General features: G+C 38.7%; 1 long non-coding RNA gene across 1 annotated transcript in view; it reads right to left on the bottom strand.

The window, feature by feature from the left end:
* Positions 1 to 6,110: 6,110 nt before the first annotated feature.
* LOC308657003 overlaps positions 6,111 to 19,469 on the bottom strand; it is a 195,316-nt gene continuing 181,957 nt past the window's right edge. The window contains exon 4 of the long non-coding RNA XR_014023827.1: positions 6,111 to 6,125. This is a non-coding gene — a long non-coding RNA (uncharacterized lncRNA). The remainder of the gene's footprint in view (positions 6,126 to 19,469) is intronic.

Genomic DNA, 19,469 nt, shown 5'->3' with positions numbered 1-19,469 from the left:
GCCAAGGCAGGAGCATTATGAGTTCAAAGCCAGCCTTAGCAATTTATCGAGGCCCCAAGCAACTTAGGGAGACCCTGTCTCAAAACAAAATATAAAAAGGGCTAGGGATGTGGTTCAGTGCATAAGCACACCTGGGTTTAATCCCCTGTTCCACCAACAAACAAACAGACAAACAAACAAATGGCTTGTATCATTTATGTTCCTTGTGCCATTACATAAAAATAAATATCCACATCCTTACCAGTCCTTTGGGTTGTTAATTGTGGTCTTTGCCAGTTTGATGGATATAAAATGGCATATTTTTAAAAATATTTTTTAGTTATACATAGACACAATATCTTTATTTTGTTTATTTATTTATTTTTATATGGTGCTGAGGATTGATCCCAGTGCCTCATATGTGCAAGGCAAGTGCTCTGCCACTGAGCCACAACCCCAGCCCAAATGGCATCCTTTGGTTATTATTTTTTTTTTTTTTTTGAGAGAGAGAGAGAGTTTTAATATTTATTTTTTAGTTATCCGCGGGCACAACATCTTTGTTTGTATGTGGTGCTGAGGATCGAACCCCGGCCGCACGCATGCCAGACGAGCGCACTACCGCTTGAGCCACATCCCCAGCCCATCTTTTGGTTATTTTGATATGCATTCTCTGATTATAATAAATTAAACAGGAGTTTTTTTGTGTGTATGATACTGGAGATTGAACCCAGGAATGATAATTTACCTCTGAGCTAAATCCCCAGTCCTTTTTATTTTGAGACAGGGTCTCACTAAGTTGCTTAGGGTATACCTTAGTTGCAGAGATTGGCCTCTGTCTTTTTATTTTTTAGTTATCAGTAGGCCTTTATTTTATTTATTTATACACGATGCTGAAAATTGAAGCCAGAGCCTCACAAAATGCTAGGAAGCACTCTACCACTGAGCTACAACCCAGCCCCTGGCCTCTATTTTTCCATCCTCTTACCTCAGCCCACCAAGTCTCTGGGACTACAGGGGTGAGCCACTGTGCCCGGCTCATTTATGTATAGATATTTTTAATATGTGAAACTAAGATTATCTATATTCTTTTCTCATTTTTTTCCCATTTGATTTCTTGTCTTGTTGGTTTGCAGAAATTCTTTATATATTCTAAACATTAATCCTGTGTTTGTTTTAAATTCTGCAGTGCCTTCTCCCAATATCTACTTACATCCTTAAACCTTTTTCTATTTGATTGTCCTGTTGTATTTTTGTGTATTCTAGACATTATTTCTTTGTTCTTAACTTTGTAATATCTTCTCTCTTCATGTTAACTTTGTCTTTGCTGTCATTAGTTAAATAGATATCCTGAATTTTGAGAGTTTCTGTTTGTGTTTGTTCGATTTTTTGTCCTAGAGACCAAACTCAGCACCTTGTTCATGGTAGGCATATGCTCAACCACTGAGTCACATTCCAGCAGATGTCCTAATGGTTTAAAATCTTGTTTATGAAGTCTGTGTGTGTGTGTGTGTGTGTGTGTGTTTTATTGGAAATTCAACCCAGGTCCTTGCACATGCTGGGCAAATCCTCTACCAATGAACTATATCTCCAGCCCTATTCTTTTTGTACCCCTAGGTAATATGATTTTCCTACATTTTCTTACATTAGCTTGATAGTTTTATCTTTCACATTTAGGTCCTTGATCCATTTGGATTCCATTTTCTATATGGTTTCAAATGAAAATACAGCTTTCTTCTCCCTACAGTGAATTCGTTTTTCTCCCACCATATAAAAAATAATCTTCCAAGTGCTTATTATGTCACCTTTAACACATATTAAGTTTCCATGTGTATATACTTTATTTCTAAGTCTCCGTGCTATTCCATTGGAATTTTTCTTTGTTAAGTGCCAGTTGAATGATGTTTTTATTACTGTGGCTCTGTGGTAGAGCCAGTTCTACCAGTAGAGCAGGTATCTCTACTTTATTTTTCCCCTTCATAATATATGTTGTTTTTGTAGATCTTACTCTTTCATATTCAGTTTAGAGGAGGTTTTACTGATGTTATTGAATATGTCTAGACTAATTTGGGAGGTAACTGGCAACTTTATGTGGGACATTCCCTCTGAATTCAGTGTGGCTGGCTGACTGAGAAGCCTTCCCTGGCTATACTAAATTAAGTAGCACCATCACTCCTTGTCACTCTCGACTATCTATCTCTTTATCTTATTTGACTTTTTCTTTTTTAGTATAGCGTTTCTTTCTGTTATTTCACTGCTTTTCTACTAGAATGTGAGATTAATGGGGACAGGTGCTTTGTTTTGTTCTCTTTTAGGCAGCATTGAAGAAACTGCCAAGAGAGAATGTATGCTTTTATGCACAATCCCTAGCACCCACAACATCTGGACTATGGTAGGTACTCTGAATATTTGTTAAACATGAATTAAAATCTTCACACTGCTGAGATCATCCCAAGTATGACATTTATTCAGGACTTCTTATGTCCTGAATGGAGTTTAATTTTTTTTTCTTGACAAACTTCTTAGGCATTGCTTTTATGCTAATTTCTATAGTCAACAAACTCATGCATATCAGCCTGCCACCTGTTTTTGTAAATAAAGTTTTATTGAAACACATACACATTCATTCTTTTTTATGTAAATTTTTATTTATATATGACACAAGAATGTATTACAATTTTTATTACATATATAGAGCCCAATTTTTCATATCTCTGGTTGTATACATAGTATATTCACACCAATTCGTGTCTTCATACATGTCCTTTGGATAGTAATGATCATCACATTCCACCATCAATAATTACCCCATCCCCGGTCCCTTCCCTTCCAACCCCTCCACATTTATTCTTTTAACAATTGTCTGTGGCTGCTTTGTACTATAATGCCAGATTTGAGTAGCTTCAATAGAGACCATATGACTGACAAAATGCAAATTATTTACTGTCTGTCCCTTTATGGAAAAGATTTGTTTATCCTGGAAATACTCTACAGTTTAGTTGCTATTGTAGACAGTATTGTATTTTTTAGTACTTTGTTTTTGTTGGGGGGAGGGATACTGAAGATCAAATCCATGGCATTGCACATGCTAGGCAAGCACTCTACTACTGATTCCAGCCCTTTATTACATTTTTTAAGGTGGTTATCCCAGTGAGTCGGAATATATAGCTAGTGGTAGAGTGTTCACTAGCGTGCTTGAGGCCATAGGGTGTGATCCCAATCGCCAGCATCCCCCCCCCAAAAAATGCTTACTGTTTCAATAGCTTGCCTGTTGATTCTTTTGTTTTGTTTTCCCTACAGATTGTCATATCATTGACAAACAATGACTGTTGTATCTCTTACTTTTCTATTCTTATATACTTCTTTCACTTTTTCTTGTCTGAAAAAAATGGCCTAACTCTCCCATGCTCTAGGAAATACTTATGTTAATAACTAGCTTCCATGACTTAGTCTTGATCTTAATGCTATTGCATCAATTTTTTTTCTACTAAGTATGAAGGAAAAATTGTGATTTTTTTCAATCCTTTAGCTCATTAATGTGGTCAACGATATTGACAGATTTTCTGCTATTGAGCCATTGTGTTCTCTTGCCATAACTCCTATGTGTCATGATGTATCATTTAAATACCCTGTGGAATTTAGTTACCTATTATCTTATTTAGGATATTTTCATTGTTAAATTCCTTAATTGACATTCCAAGTTCTATAGACGATGACTTCTTCCTATCTGTACAACCTTCTCTGCCGAAACTGCAAGCCAAGCACAGGGCAGGATGCCAGGCTACAGCAACAGCTAAGATATAGTCCTTATGTTTTTTAACCAGTCCCCTTTTATGGGTGTTAATTCACAAGATATGAAAGGATTCAGCCATGATTTGAATCTTTGAATTCTTCTTCTTCTTCATTTTTTTTTTTTTTTTTTTAGGGTACTGAGTATTTAACCCAGGGGCACTTTACCACTAAGCTAAATTCCCAGGCCTTTTAATTTTGAGGCTAGGACTCACTAAGTTTCCTAGGGCATTACTAAATTGCCGAGGCTGGCCTTGAATTTGACATTCTCCTGTCTCAGACTCAGAGTTGCTGGGATTACAGGCCCTTACAACCAAGCCCATTTCTAGACTCTAGAAATTTCCATGATAATGGCAGGAACAGGCATTTATAGAATTTATGTATTCATGAAAGCTGTGTGAATAAAAGGCTTCTTCCCAAAGTGAAGACCTTTAGCACTGGTCAAGCATGTCAACTTTCTTTTTCTATGGATACAGTTCGATGTTCTTGTTTATGTATTATCTTTGGTTTTTTGTTTTTTAAATTTTAGTTGTAGATGGACACAATACCTTTCTTTCTTCTTCCTTCATTCCTTCCTTTCAGTCTGATGCTCTTGTTTATGTATTATCTTTATTTTTTTTAACTTTAGTTGTAGATGGACACAATAACTTCCTTTCTTCTTTCTTTCTCTTTCCCTCCCTTCCTCCCTCCCTCCCTCCCTCCCTTCCTTCCTTCCTTCCTTCCTTCCTTCCTTCCTTCCTTCCTTCCTTCCTTCCATGTGGTACTGAGGTTGAAACCCAGTGCCCCACACATGCTAGGCAAGTGCTCTACCACTGAGCCCCAGCCCAGCCCGGATCATCTTCCTTAATGTCCTTTCACGTTTGCCTTTTCCACTCATCTCTATCGGTGTGGCTCCTGCACAACCTAAAAGCAAGATGGAACCATGGAAAGCTTGTAACACAAGAGCTCCCATGTGAGAGACAAAGGTAGCTTTCAATTTTAGCTATGTCATTTCCTAGCTAGATCACCTGGGACATAATGCATACAATCCATTTCCTCATCTGTCAAATTGGGAATAAAAATACTTTCATTACAAAAGCATACAACAAACTAAACTGTATGAATATTTTCAACACAGGGCCCTACAAGTTGCCAGGATTTCTATTACTGTCCTTCTGTGATCATTCCTGACCACAAGAAGGCCATGAAGTCTTTCCTTCTCACCTCTGACTTTTGACAGCAGCTACATAGAATCACTCACTTCACATTTCATCACCTTCCCTGCGTGGTAATTCTGCGTGTATCTGTTTTGACTTCTGGCTCTACCATTTAATCATTTTGGTATCTTGGGCAAATAATTTAAATTCTCACAAAGTCTATTTTCTCATCTCCATCTCATCTGCAAAAAGATCTGTAGCACCTGTTTCCATAGGTCTGCCAGACAAATTATCAATATGCATAAAACCCAGCAGTCTTGGCCCTATAAAATGTGTTTTTTTTTAATATTTTTTTTAGTTGTATGTGGATACAATACCTTTATTCATTTATATGTGGTACTAAGGATTGAACCCACATTGGCTCCTCATTTGCTGGGCGAGTGCTCTACTGCTAAGCCACAACCCCAGCCTTAAAGTGTGTTTTGTTGCTGTTTTTTTGTTTTTGTTTTTGTTTTGTTTTGCTTTGTTTGGTACTGGAGATTGAACTCAGGGCGCTTTACCACTGAGCTATATTCCCCAGCCCTTTTTATAAGTTACTGAGGCTGACCTCAAACTTGATATTCTTCTGCCTCAGCTCCCAAGTTGATGGAATTACAAGTGTGCCACATAAGTCTTTGTACCTGTTAATTGTTTTCAATTCTAGTATTATTAACAAGAATGTATGCTTCCTAAGGGGAGAAACTATGTTTTTTAAAATATTTATTTTCTAGTTGTAGTTAGACACAATACCTTTATTTCACTTATTTATTTTTATGTGTTGTTGAGGATCAAAGCCAGGGTCTCGCATGTTCGAGTTGAGTGCTCTACCACTGAGCCACATGAACTATGTTTTTTTTAAAAAAAAAATTATTTAGTTGTAGATAGACACAATACCTTTGTTATTTTTATGTGGTGCTGAGGATCAAACCCAGCTCCTTGCACATGCTTGGCAAGTACTCTACCACTGAGCCACAACTGCAGCCCCAGAAACTACATTTTGTAGTACAGAATTATGATTATGAGCACAGACTTTAGGTTTTTTTGTGTGTATAGTGCTAGGCATAGAAAACAGGGCCTCTGGGCTGGGGATGTGGCTCAAGCGGTAGCGCGCTCGCCTGGCATGCGTGCGGCCCGGGTTCGATCCTCAGCACCACATACCAACAAAGATGTTGTGTCCGCCGAGAACTAAAAAAAAATAAATATTAAAAATTCTCTCTCTCTCTCTCTCTCTCTCTCCTCTCTCACTCTCTCTTAAAAAAAAAAAAAAAGAAAACAGGGCCTCAAGCATAACAGGCAAGAGCTCAACCCTCAGCCCCAGATGGAATTTGGGGTTCAAATTCAAACCCCACTCAGGGGCTAAGACTGTAACTAAGTAGTAGAATGTAGGTTTAGGATTGTTTAATGCCATGGATTTGATTTGGCAGCAGGGTGGGGGTGGGGATGGTACTGGTGATTTCACCCAGGGACACTTTACCACTGAACCACATCCCCAGTCTTTTTTTAATATATTTTTTTAAGTTGTCAATGGACCTTTATTTATTTACTTTTATGTGGTGCTGAGAATCTAACCCAGTGCCTCACACATGCTAGGTAAGAGTTCGATCACTATGCCACAACCTCAGCCCCAGTCTTTTTATTTTAAGATAGGGTCTTGCTAAATTGCTTAGGGTGGAACTTGAGATTCTTATACCTTAGCCTCCCAGGTCACATGAATTACAGGCATATGTCACCATGACCAGCCATTGCCCTGGATTCGATTCCTAGCACCAAAACAAACCCCTGTTTAGGCCTTAGTTTTCTATTCCTGCAGAATGAGTATAATCAAAGAACTCCATTCCTAGAGATTGCTGTAGGGATTAAATGAGATAACCCACTCATTTAAGAGCACAGTGCCTGGTTGTAAATATTAATTTAGTGTACTAAATATTTTAACACTTACTAAATGTTTTATTCTAAATACTTTATTTCTGTGAACCCCAATCCCCTACCCAACTTAACATGACTCATCTAATAGAATTTCAAATATTTTTTGAATGAATGAGTGAGTGAATCAATGAATGCTGACTTGTAGGCCAAAAGAATCTCACTTGTGTGAACTCGTCTGTCCCAGGTTAACACTCTACATTCTTCTTCAATGAGTTGATTTCTAAGCCATGACACTCAGCATCCGTGAAAATCAGGAAGAAATTATGAAAAATGGGAGTTTTCAGACCCTGGCTTTTTAACTTTAAAGAAATCACTAGTGCTTTAGTGCTTGAATGTATTTTTCAGAACTGAAAAAATGAATTTTAAAAAGTTGTTCTAGGAAAAAATGTTAAAATATACAACATTCAGGGTCATGGAGAACATTGAGCAAGGCGTACCTTTTTGGAGAAAATAAAGGTCAGTGCAACTATTATTGAGGGTGTGTGTTTACCCTAAGGAAATAATTAAGGATGTTCACAAATGTGTATCATAAGGTTATTTATCTTAGTGGTGTGTCTGATAGCAAGAAATGGAAATAATCCAGATGTCAAATAAAAGAGGATGGAATACTTAAATATTACTTCATCCATACTATAAGATATCATTTTGAAAAAAATTTGCAAATTTAACGACATGGAAATATTCCAGTTAGTTAACATTAACTATGTGAACTTAGTCTCCTTATCATTAAGTGGTAATACTAATATTGCCTTTCTTAAAGGGTTATTAGGAGGATTAATGAGTTATTATATGTTAAAAAAATTGGGATAGTACCTGGCCCATCATAAACATTTATAGGCAGAAATTGTAGCCAGAGGTGGGGTTGAACCCTGGGGTTCAATTCCCAGTAATTAACACACACAAAAGAAGGAGGAGGTGGAGGAGGAGGAGGAGGAGGAGGAGGAGGAGGAGGAGGAGGAGGAGGAGGAGAAAAAGAAGAAACTGTACTCATCCAGGAATTTTAAGGAAAAAAAAATAGAAACAATGTGTATGGAATGCTATTTTCTATTTATTTTTATTTTTTATGTTTTTGTGGTGTTAGAAATCAAACCCAGGGCCTTGCACATGCCAGACAAGTACTCTAACACAAAGCCACAGCCCCAGCCCCTAGTTGTTTGTTTTTGCTGGGAACAGGGGATTGAACCCAGGGCCCCTTTACTGAGCCACATACTTTGTCATTTTAATTTTTTTATTTTGAGCAGGGTATCACTACCCTGCTCAGGGCCTCACTGAATTGCTAAGACTGGCTTCAAACCTGTGATTTTTCCTGCCTCAGCCTCCTGGTCACTGCAATTATAGACATGGGCCATCACATCATGCTTGGCTGCTAATTTAAACAATAATATGTACAGAAGCCAGGCACATTGGTTTGGGAGGTTTGAGGCAAGGGGGGAGGTGGCTGGGGTTGCAGCTCAGTGGTAGAGTGCTCACCTAGCACATGCGAGGCCCTGGGTTCAATCCTTAGCACCACATAAAAGTAAATAAATAAAACAAAGGTATTGTGTCATGTACAACTAAAAATATATATATATATAAAAGGGAACTTGGGGATGTGGCTCAGTGGTAAAGTGCCCCACACCCCTGGGTTTAATCCCTGCTATAAACAAACAAACAAACAAAAACCAGAAAAATAAAAGAAAGAAAAAGAATATTGCTTTAATAGGGAACTAAGGATGTCTGTCTAGAATTTTCCACTCTGTGCCAGCTGTTTAGTCAGGTGGCCTGAGTACAAGTGTGAAGAGGGAGTCAGGTTCTCCTACACTTTGAAAGTTGAGCTCTCTTCTCAAATGAGAGAGCATCCTAGCCCCAGGATGCCCTTAGGCAGTGTCAGGTTCTTAATAATGATGGTGACCAACAATGTAAAATCAACTCTGAACAGGATGTGAGTCACCACACTGGCTTTTTGTCAATCTGACTGTAATTGTTTGTGTTTTTCCTTGGTGGTGTGAATGTGAACTGAGACTAAATTTAAAAAACAAACATACCAGAAAATAAACATCTAAATAAGTAGTTCCCTTCAAAGTTTTTTTTTTTTTGAGAAAGTTTTTATTTATAAAACTTTGTTATTGTTCAAATAATTTCTTGGAGTGGGGAGGGGAGAAATCAAGTTCATTGATTTCAAAATTAGTTTATATGAAATATATTTCTAGCTCTTTTTTAAAAATAATTTTTTTAGTTGTAGATGGACACAGTACCTTTATTTTATTTTTATGTGGTGCTGAGGATCGAACCCAGTGCCTCACACATACTAGGTGAGCACTCTACCCCTGAGCCACAATCCCAGCCCTAGCTCTTTCTAAAAAAAAATATTTTTCACTGTAGATAGACACAATACGTTTATTTTATTTATGTATTTTTATGTGGTGCTGAAGATCGAACTCAGTGCGTCACATATACTCTGCAAGTGCTCTGCCACTGAGCCACAACCCAGCCCATTTTCTAGCATTTAATTTGTTTTATTATTATTTTGGTACTAGGGATTGAGCCCAGGGGTACTTTACCACTGAGCCATATCCCCATCCCTTTTAATTTTTTATTTTGAGACATGGTCTCACCAAGATGCTCAGAGCCTTGTTAAATTGCTGAGGCTGGACTCAAGGCTGGCTTCAAAGTTGTAATCCTCCTGCCTTAGTTTTCCTGTTGCTGGGATTACAGATTGGAGTCACTCTGCCCGGCTAGCTCTTAATTTATTGAAATGATGATACCCAGAACTTTTCAAAGTGCAGTAAGATGAGCATCCTCATGTTTCTAGTGGCATTGTAAATTTGAGAAAACCCATCAGAAAGCAATTTGGAAGTAAATATCAAGAACCACCAACCGGGGGCTGGGGATATGGCTCAGTTGGTAGAGTGCTTGCATCACATGCACAAGGCCTTGGGTTCAATCTCCAGCACACACACACACACACACACACACACACACACAAAAGAACCACCAACCGGGCGCTATGGTACATGCCTGTAGCCTCAGCTACCAGAGGATGAGGCAAGAGGAACACAAGTTTCAGGCCAGCTTGAAGGCCATCTCAAAATAAAAAGGGTGAGGGAAGGTGCTCAGGATGTAATTCTGTGGTACAGTTAGTGCCCCTGGGTTCAATCCCTAGTCCTGGAAATAAAAACAACAAATAACTGTCAATTAAAAGGAAAATAAATAAATAAACAAATGCTCATGCCCTTTGACCTGGCTGTTCTATTTCTGGTAATTCAGGTTGAGGAAATAAGCTAAGGTATGGGGAAAGAAATTTTTCATAAAAATAAAAAATACTGGGCTGGGGATGTGGCTCAAGCGGTAGCGCGCTCGCCTGGCATGCGCGGGGCCCGGGTTCGATCCTCAGCACCACATACAAACAAAGATGTTGTGTCCACCGAAAACTAAAAAATAAATATTAAAATTCTCTCTCTCTCTTTAAAAAAAAATAAAAAATTAAAAATATTGAAAAACCCAAGTGTTCAACAAAAGAATCACAGTTCAGTAAATGATGGCAAATTCATTTGATGAACTATTGTGCAGCCAATAAAGTTACTATTATGAAGACCCTACAGCAATATGAAAAATGTTGATGATATAATATTAAATTAGTTTAGCATGTTACAAATTATATGTACATTATTACCACTTTTTTTTTAAACTGGAGATTGAACCCAGAGGGTCTTTACCTCTGAGCTACATTCCCTGACCTTTTGTTTTGTTTAGTTTTGTTTATTTTAAGACAGTATCTCCATAAATTGCTTAGGGCCTCACTAAATTACTGAGGCTGGTCTTGAAATTACAATCCTCCTGCCTTAGCCTTCTAAATTGCTGTGATTACAGGCGTGTGCCACCATGCCCAGAACTATCTTTAACAGTATGCATTAAGGAAAGATAAGCAAACCACACCAAAATAATAACAGCATTTTGTGTTGTAGAGGTACAGTTGTCACTGGATGAGGTACAAGGAGGTCCCCAGAAGGGAGAAAGGGACTTCAACTCAGCCCTGGCAAGTTCTTTGTTTTATTTATTTATTTAGTTACCAGCAATTGAACCAAGGGGTGCTTTACCACTAAGCCACATCCTCAGCCCTTTTTACTTTTCATTTTTTTTCTTTAATATTTATTTATTTATTAGTTCTCGGCGGACACAACATCTTTGTTGGTATGTGGTGCTGAGGATCGAACCCGGGCCGCACGCATTCCAGGCGAGCGCGCTACCGCTTGAGCCACATCCCCAGCCCCTTACTTTTCATTTTGAGACAGGATCTAGCCAAGTTACTTAGGGCCTCACTAAATTGCTGAGGCTGGCCTTGAACTTGTGATCCAATACTGCCTCAGCCTCCCCTGTGGCTGGGATTACAGGTATGTGCTGCTAGGCCAGGCAGCCGATTCTTGATTTAACTACAGAAATTAATTTCAGGATGTGTCAAAAGAGGCACAAGTAGGGGCTGGGTTGTGGCTCAGCGGTAGAGTGCTTGCCTCACATGTATGCAGCCCTGGGTTCAATCCTCAGAACCACATAAAAATAAATAAATAAAATGAAGGTATTGTGTCCAATACAACAACAACAAAAAAATCTTTAACAAAAAAAAGAGGCACAAGTAGAGATTTATTCAGGAAAGCCAATAATAGAGTAAGGCAAAAGGAGTGTGATACTCGGTTGCTGGAGAGTAGGACAGCTCTGAGGGCCTCAGGTTCCTTCTTTTAAAGAAAACCTTGTAATTAGGGGTAGGGATGAGCCTAATGAGCTCAGTTCCTTTGATTGTGGAACACAGAGTAGGTCCTAATGATCTGGTTCTTTTCAAGATCCTCAGGATGACATTTCTAGTTAATAGATAGCACTTGGACTGCACCTGTATCTTGGTTCTTTCAAAGTTTCTCTTTCTAGGCTTCTTTTAATTGGTCTAAAAGTACATCCTGTAAACTAACCAAGAATATAGGCACTATTTAACTGGATTTGCAGTATTTAGGCCTGGAGGAAAACAAGCCTGGAGTTTCTGTTTTTAATATTTATTTTTTAGTTGTAGTTAGACACAATATTTTATTTATTTATTTGTTTGTTTATTTATTTATTTATTTTTATGTGGTGCTGAGGATTGAATCCAGGGCCTCACACTTGCTAGGCCAGCACTCTACTGCTGAGCCACAACCCCAGCCCTCCTGGAGTTTTTAGATTTAAAGTTACAATTCCTGTTTCCTTCCCTATTTGTCTCCTTTTTACCTATCCTTATTTCTCTACCCTACCTCAGGCTGATAGGTAATTTCCTTCTTTCTTTCTTTCTTGTACTGGAGATTGAACTCAGGGTTCTCTACTGCCGCAGTCTGGCTGGGCACAATTCAGGAGCCACTTGTCAAAAGAAACGAACTTTATTTTTAGAACCACACAGGCCAAACAAAACAGCTCCTCAGGAAAAACCCTCAGAGCCCAACTGCCACCACTGGCTTCCTACAAGCCTCTCACACAAAACCCAAGCCTCTCCCACTCCCCCAATCCTCCTGCTCTTGAGGCCGATTGGCTGGGTCATGTGGGCGGAGCCAAAGAAGTCCCCCAATGAGCAGCTCCGTGGTCTGAAAGGGCAGGGAAACAGCCCAATGAGCATCACCACAGAGGAGCCAATCAGCTAGATGTTGCTGGGGCCGCTGTGAGCCAATCATCAGCCGGCAGCTGGAAGTTTGCTGGCAGCTGGAAGTTTGTTGGGGCCCCTTCGGCTGTGGCTCTCAACACTCTACCACTGAGCTATATCCCCAGCTCTTTTATTTTATTTATTTATTTATTTTAATTTCAAGATGGTCTTGCTAAGTTGCTCATGTTGGCTCAAATTTGTGATCCTCCTGCTTCAGCCTCACAAATCACCAGAATTATACATACATCACCATGCCCTGTGATGATTTCCTTTTAAAAATCTCAATAGAGCTTATTGATTTTATCTTTAAAATTAATTTATTTAATAAGGATAAAATCTACATAAGAACCATATAAGATAATCAATTCTATCTAAGGTTCCCCTTTTACCTATTAATTAATTATTTAATTTTTTAATGTTGGGGATCAAAACCAGGGTCTCACACATGGTAGGCAAGCACTCTATCACTGAGTCATATCCCCAGCCCTATTAACTTGTGATTATTTTAAAAATTGAATTCATCTATATAGAAGATAAAGATTTGCGGCCAACATGGATGTTCAAAAGAATGTGTCATACACCTTATAGGTGCTTATGAATTGTGCATCCCAAAACTGTTTTGGAGAGTGGGAAGGTCCCTGGAATGAGAACCCTACCTCCAGGATGAACCACCACCACCAGCGCCCCCCCCCCCTTTTTTTTTTTTTTTGCTCTGGGGTTTAAGCCCAGGGGTGCTTTACCTTTGAACTACATCCCTAGTTCTTTCTTTTTTCTTCTGGGACAGGGTCTTGCTAAATTGCACAGGCTGGCCTTGAACTTTCCATCCTCTTACCTCAGCCTTCCAAGTTGCTAGGATTACAGGCATATGCTACTGCATCCAATGATTATCATAATTTTGAAGTAAGCAATGCTCATTTGTATTTATAAGTTTTGCCCTGTTTTAAAAGAATCAGTCATAACAGGGTTCTAGACCTCAGCTTGACCTTAAATTGGGCCCATTCCTGAAATTCAGGCCTTATCAGGTGTGCCTGATAAGTTAGGTGGCCTACCTTACAGTCATTGTTAAAATTTATTAAGCATTTACTATATCTTGGGCACTTGCTAAAAACTTTGCAAAAAGTACCATATTCTAAATTTAAATTTAAGTGTATTTTTAAATCGATACATAAAAATTGAACATATTTATGGAGTACCATGTATACATTGTGTAGTATTCGGATCATATTTAAACTTTTTTTTTTTTTTTTTTTGCAGTACTGGAGATTAAACTCAGGACTTCACACATGCTAGGCAAATACTCTGCCGCTGAGCTAGATCCCCAGCCTGTTTCCTTTTATTTTGAGACAGGGTCTCACTAAATCGACAAGCTGGCCTCAAACTTGCTGTCCTTCTGTGTTAGCCTCCTGAGTGACAGAGATTACAGCCTTATGCTATTGTGCCAAACTGTCACACTAGACAAATGTTAAGATCCTTGATTTAGGAACTACTGTTCCAGCAACATCATTTACCAGAACTGGAAATTATTTTCAGACATTCAGAAATTAGATCTTGCTTTTTCTTGGAAGCAAGACTGGATCACTCTTTTCTGTTTTCTAGGAACTGGCAATCAGAGAAGTGAGGACAGGTCTCAGGAGGATTTCAGTGTTGGGACTGGGTTTTGAAAGATGAGTACAATTTCAAAGGCAAGAGAGAAAAGACAAGGACAAATGAAAGTTGGTTGAGAGGACAGTTAAGTCTTCCAACTTGTACAAGTAAAGTAAGATTTGAGCCAACACTTCCTCTTCTAGGAATTTACTCCAGGAAAACTATTAAGAGAGACTAGGGTGTAGCTAAGTGATATATGTGCTTAGCATATGCGAGATCCTGGGTTCAATCCCCAGCATGTGTGCGTGCATGTACACACACACACACACATACACACACACACAGAAGAAGAGAAAGAGGAAGGGGAAGAAGAAAAGAAAAAAAAAAGCAAAACTAATAATTCTGATTGCCTGTGTTATGTTATTCATAATTATAAAATAAGTGAATAAGTAAAACCTAGAAAGAACCAATATATCCTACAGTAATGATAGAATACAATGTATATAGTAAAAATTATGCAACTATTTAAAATGTTAACTGTAGAAAATTTAATGCATGAAAAAATGTTCACAATATATAAAGTGAAAAACTCAAGACATAAAACATGACTGATATGATTCCATTTTTAAAATGCATATGTATATCACTTACTCATTCAATTATGATTTTTTTTACCCCTGGTACTGGGAGTTGAACTCAGGGTCTTGAACATACCAGCCCTTTCTATGTATTTTGTTTTATTTTATTTAATACAGTCATCTCCCTAAATTATTGAGGATAATCTGGAACTTTCAATCCTCCTGCCTCAGCCTGCCCAGTAACTAGGATGACAGGCAGGCACCAACATGCCCTGAATCTATGTTGGAATTTAATAGCTACTGTTTTCTAGGTGCTTGCAATGTACCAGTTTTGTAAGCATTTTGACATAATTTTGACAGTTTACAATTTTCAGAATTCAACATTGAACTTTTAAGATTTCTAATTGTTTTCTTTTTCTCTTTTGGTACCCAGGATTGAACCCAGGGGTTCTTAACCACTAAGCCACATTCCCAGCCTTATTTTGTAGTTTATTTAGAGACAGTGTCTCGCTGAGTTGCTAAGCACCTCGGCATTGCTAAGGCTGGCTTTGAACTTGAGATCTTCCTGCCTCAGCCTCCAGAGCTGCTGGAATTACAGCAGGCACCACCATACTCAGCTATTTTTATTTTTATTTTTATTTTGAGACAGGATCTTGCTAAATTGTTTATGACCTTGCTAAATTGTTGAGGCTGGCCTCAACTTGCGATCCTCCTGCCTCAGCCTCCTGAGTCAAAAAGATGACAGGCATGTACCACCACACCAGTTCCAATTGTTATATCTATTTTGTTTTCAATTGTATAAATAATATTTCAATTGACTTAAACCAAAGATTGAGAAGCGATTAAACGGAATATTTTATCCCATGAGCAAGCAACTATGAGGACTGAACATAAAATAAATGACCAGAATTTGTCACAAATTATAAGATACTTGACATATTAAAATTATTTTTTCTTTTATTTTTAATTTTAAAATTTTTATCTTTATTTAATTAATTAATTTATTTTTATGTGGTGCTGAGGATCGAACCCAGTGCCTCAAGCATGCCAGGTGAGTGCTCTACCACTAAGCCACAGCCACAGCCGCAGCCCCTTATTTTTTCTTTTTTTAAAATAATTTATTTATTTTTAGTTGTAGTTGGACACAATACCTTTATTTCACTTATTTATTTTTATGTGGTGCTGAGGATCAAACCCAGGGTCTCGCACATGTGAGGCAAGCGCTCTACCGCTGAGCCACAACCCCAGCCCTATTTTTTCTTTTAAATAACAAAAAATAAAATAAACTGCATGGGTACATGTATTTGCTGGAAAGAGAAGAAAATTTGTTAATAGTGGGATTATGCATAATTTAACATTTTTTCTTTTTGCTTATCTGTATTTGTGAAGTATTGCATTAATTGTGATTATATTCCTTTATTGAATTTGTATTTTGAAAGCATACCCCAAATTAGAAACAAATGCAGCTGGGTGCTCATATGTAATCTCAGCTTTTGTAGAGGCTGAGGCAGGAGGATGGCAAATTTGATGGTCAGCCTCAGCAGCAGCCTGACCTGTCTCAAAATAAAAAGTAGAGGGTTGGGGATTTAGCTCAGTAACAGAGTGCCTGCCTAGCACACACCAGGCCCTGAGTTTGGTCCTCAGCTCTGGGGGAAAAAAAGAAATAGAGCTGGCATGGTGGCACATGCCTGAAATCCCAGCTTCCCGGGAGGCTGAGGCAGAAGAATTGCTAGTTCAAAGCCAACCTCAGCAAAGGTGAAGGACTGAAGAACTCAAGTGAAACCCTGTCTCTAAATAAAATACAAAAAAATAGAGCTGAAGATGAGGTTTAGTGGTCGAATGTCCCTGAGTTCAATCCCTGGAACCAAAACAAACAAATAAATAATATAACTGCAGTATGGCTCAGTAGTAGAGCATCCCTGGATTCATTTCCCAGTACTGCACACAAGCATAAATATTTTTCTTTTAACATTTATTTTTTAGTTGTGGGTGGACACAATACCTTTATTTTATTTTTACATGGTGCTGAGGATCGAACCCACTGCCTCACGCATGCTAGGCACGCACTCTACCTCTGAGCCACAATCCCAGCCCCACAAATATACATTAAAAAAAAAAAAAAATATATATATATATATATATATATATATATATATAGAGAGAGAGAGAGAGAGAGAGAGAGAGAGAGAGAGTCAGTCGTAAATGGACCTTCATTTTAATTATTTATTTGTGATGCTGAGAATTGAACCCAGGGCCTCGCACATGCTAGGCAAGCACTCTATCACCGAGCCACAACCCCTGTCCCCAAGCAAAAATATTTTGATGCGGGGCTGGGGATGTGGCTCAAGCGGTAGCGCGCTTACCTGACATGCGTGCGGCCCGGGTTCGATCCTCAGCACCGCATACAGACAAAGATGTTGCGTCCGCCAAATACTAAAAAAAATAAATAAATATTAAAAAAATTCTCTCTCTCACTCTTTCTTATATATATATATATATATATATATATATATATAATATATGTACATATATATATATATATATATATATATATATATATATAATATATGTACATATATATATATATATTTATATTGATGCTTGTTCATATGGTTTGTTGGAGTCAGGATCCAAACAAGGTCAGCATATATTTGCTTGTTTGGTTTTTTAGCTTCTTTTTATTGTTTCCCTCTTCCCTGTTTTTTCACACCAGTGGCATCAAGTAGCATAGGAATCCAGATTATTTGGTTTACAATACAGAGTTCAATCCATCTGCAGTTGGTGGCCCCCACTGAGAGGTCTCTTTGCCCAGTTATCATTAGCTTTCTTTTGTGTGTGTGTTGGGGGGGGGGGGTTCTGGGGATGAACCCAGAGACTTAGTGCCTACAAGGCAAGCACTCGACCAACTGAGCTATATCCTAGTCCATCATTAGCTTTCTTTATTATGACAGAGGGAATATTTAACTCTTGTCCCATGGGAACTTCCACAAGAACCTTCAGGTTTAACTGAGGAGAGCAAATTCAAGAGAGGAAGACCCAGAAGGACAACTACCACATTCTATGCTTATTTTAAACAACCTCAGTTGCTTTGGATTGTCTGTTTCCTGTCTGAGGACTCTGTCAGTCCATGCCAGGAAATCCATCTCCTTTTGGAGACCCTGCCCTAGCCTCTTGGCCTCTCAGGTTGATCCTGGGAACAAGCTGGCACTGGAGCTCTGGGGATAGTTGGTGGTTCTAGCCCTAAAACCTTGTTATTTCCATCCCCATCTCCCTTGCACTATTGCCTGACTTTGGGAGAGCAGGAACTTCATCACCACCTGGTCCAGATAGAAAGCAGGCAAGACTCAGGTTCAAGTTCACTTGGACAGTATGTTCTTAGCTTTTTTTTTTCCCCCTATTTTTAGTGGATATTTGGGATTGACCTAGAGGTGCTTCACCACTGAGCTACATCCCCAACCCTTTTTATTTTTTATTTTGAGACAGGATCTACCTAATTTGCATAAGGTCTTACTAAATTGCCCAGGCTGGCCTTCAACTTTTCGATCCTCCTGCCTCAGCCTCCTGAGTTGCTAGAATTATAGGCATGTACCACCCCGCTTGTTCTTAAGCTTTTTTTGTGTATGTGGGGTGCTAGGGATCACACTCAGGGCCTTTCCCCAGCCCTATTCTTAGCTTTTCTTAGCTCCTTATCCTGAATGCTTGAGACCCAAAGTTTTTTTAGATTTCAGTTTTTTGGGTTTAAGAATATTTGCATAGATTTTATCAATTGAGCATCCCTAATCCAGAAATATGAAATCTGAAATGCTCTGAGGTCTAATTTTGGGGTTTTTTTTTTGTTTGTTTGTTTGTTTTGGTTTTGGTCCTGGGGATTAAATCCAGGGATGCTTTATCACTAAGTTACATCCTCAGCCCTTTTTATTTATTTTTTTTCTTTTGAGACAGAGTCTTGCTTAGTTGTAAAGCTGATGTCTTCCTAGTTGTAGAGGTTGGCCTAGAACTTGCAGTCCTCCTGTCTCAACCTCCTGAGTAGCTGGGACTACAGGTGTGCACCACCATACCTAATTTAGTAGCAGAATTCTTCTTTTTTTTTTTTTTTTAAAGAGAGAGCGAGAGAGATAGAGATAGAGATAGAGAGAGAGAGAGAGAGAATTTTTAATATTTATTTTTTAGTTCTCGGCGGACACAACATCTTTGTTGGTATGTGGTGCTGAGGATCAAACCTGGTCCACACGCATGCCAGGCAAGCGCGCTACCGCTTGAGCCACATCCCCAGCCCAGTAGCAGAATTCTTAAAGACAACAACCTCCACTCAGACAACAGTCTCTCTCCAGTCACTCTGTCTAAATCAGGACAGGTAACCCTCTACGTCTGGTGCACAGTTGTCTTCTATTCCTTCTCTGTCCTCTTAGAAATTTCCTTTGCTTTCTCCTGTGTTGGCTTTTCCTGCTTCCTGAATCCAGTAACTTTCTTTATCTTTGTAAACCACCTAATTTTTGATAGTCTCTGTTGGCTAGTAGCATCTTATGAAAGGATATATTAGAGGTAAAAAGCTTAAGACCTTAATTTTAAAAAAAACAAAAAGTTTAAAATTTTGTGTATCTGACCTTGTCTTTATTTGTGTTTTGGTGCTAGGGATTGAACCCAGGGAGAGCTTTACCACTGAGACACATCCCCTGGCATTTTTATTTTTTCATTTTGAGACAGTCTCCCTAAGTTGCTTAGGAACTCACTAAGTTGCCCTTGCTGGCCAAGGGTTTACAATCATCCTGCCTCAAGCCTCCTGAGTTACTGGGATTACAGGCATGCATT

This window comes from Spermophilus citellus (assembly GCF_964194105.1).
Source record: "Spermophilus citellus genome assembly, chromosome: 9".
NCBI lineage: Eukaryota > Metazoa > Chordata > Mammalia > Rodentia > Sciuridae > Spermophilus > Spermophilus citellus.
The sequence above is the reverse complement of the archived record's forward strand: the minus strand, read 5'-3'. Positions and strand labels throughout refer to the sequence as shown.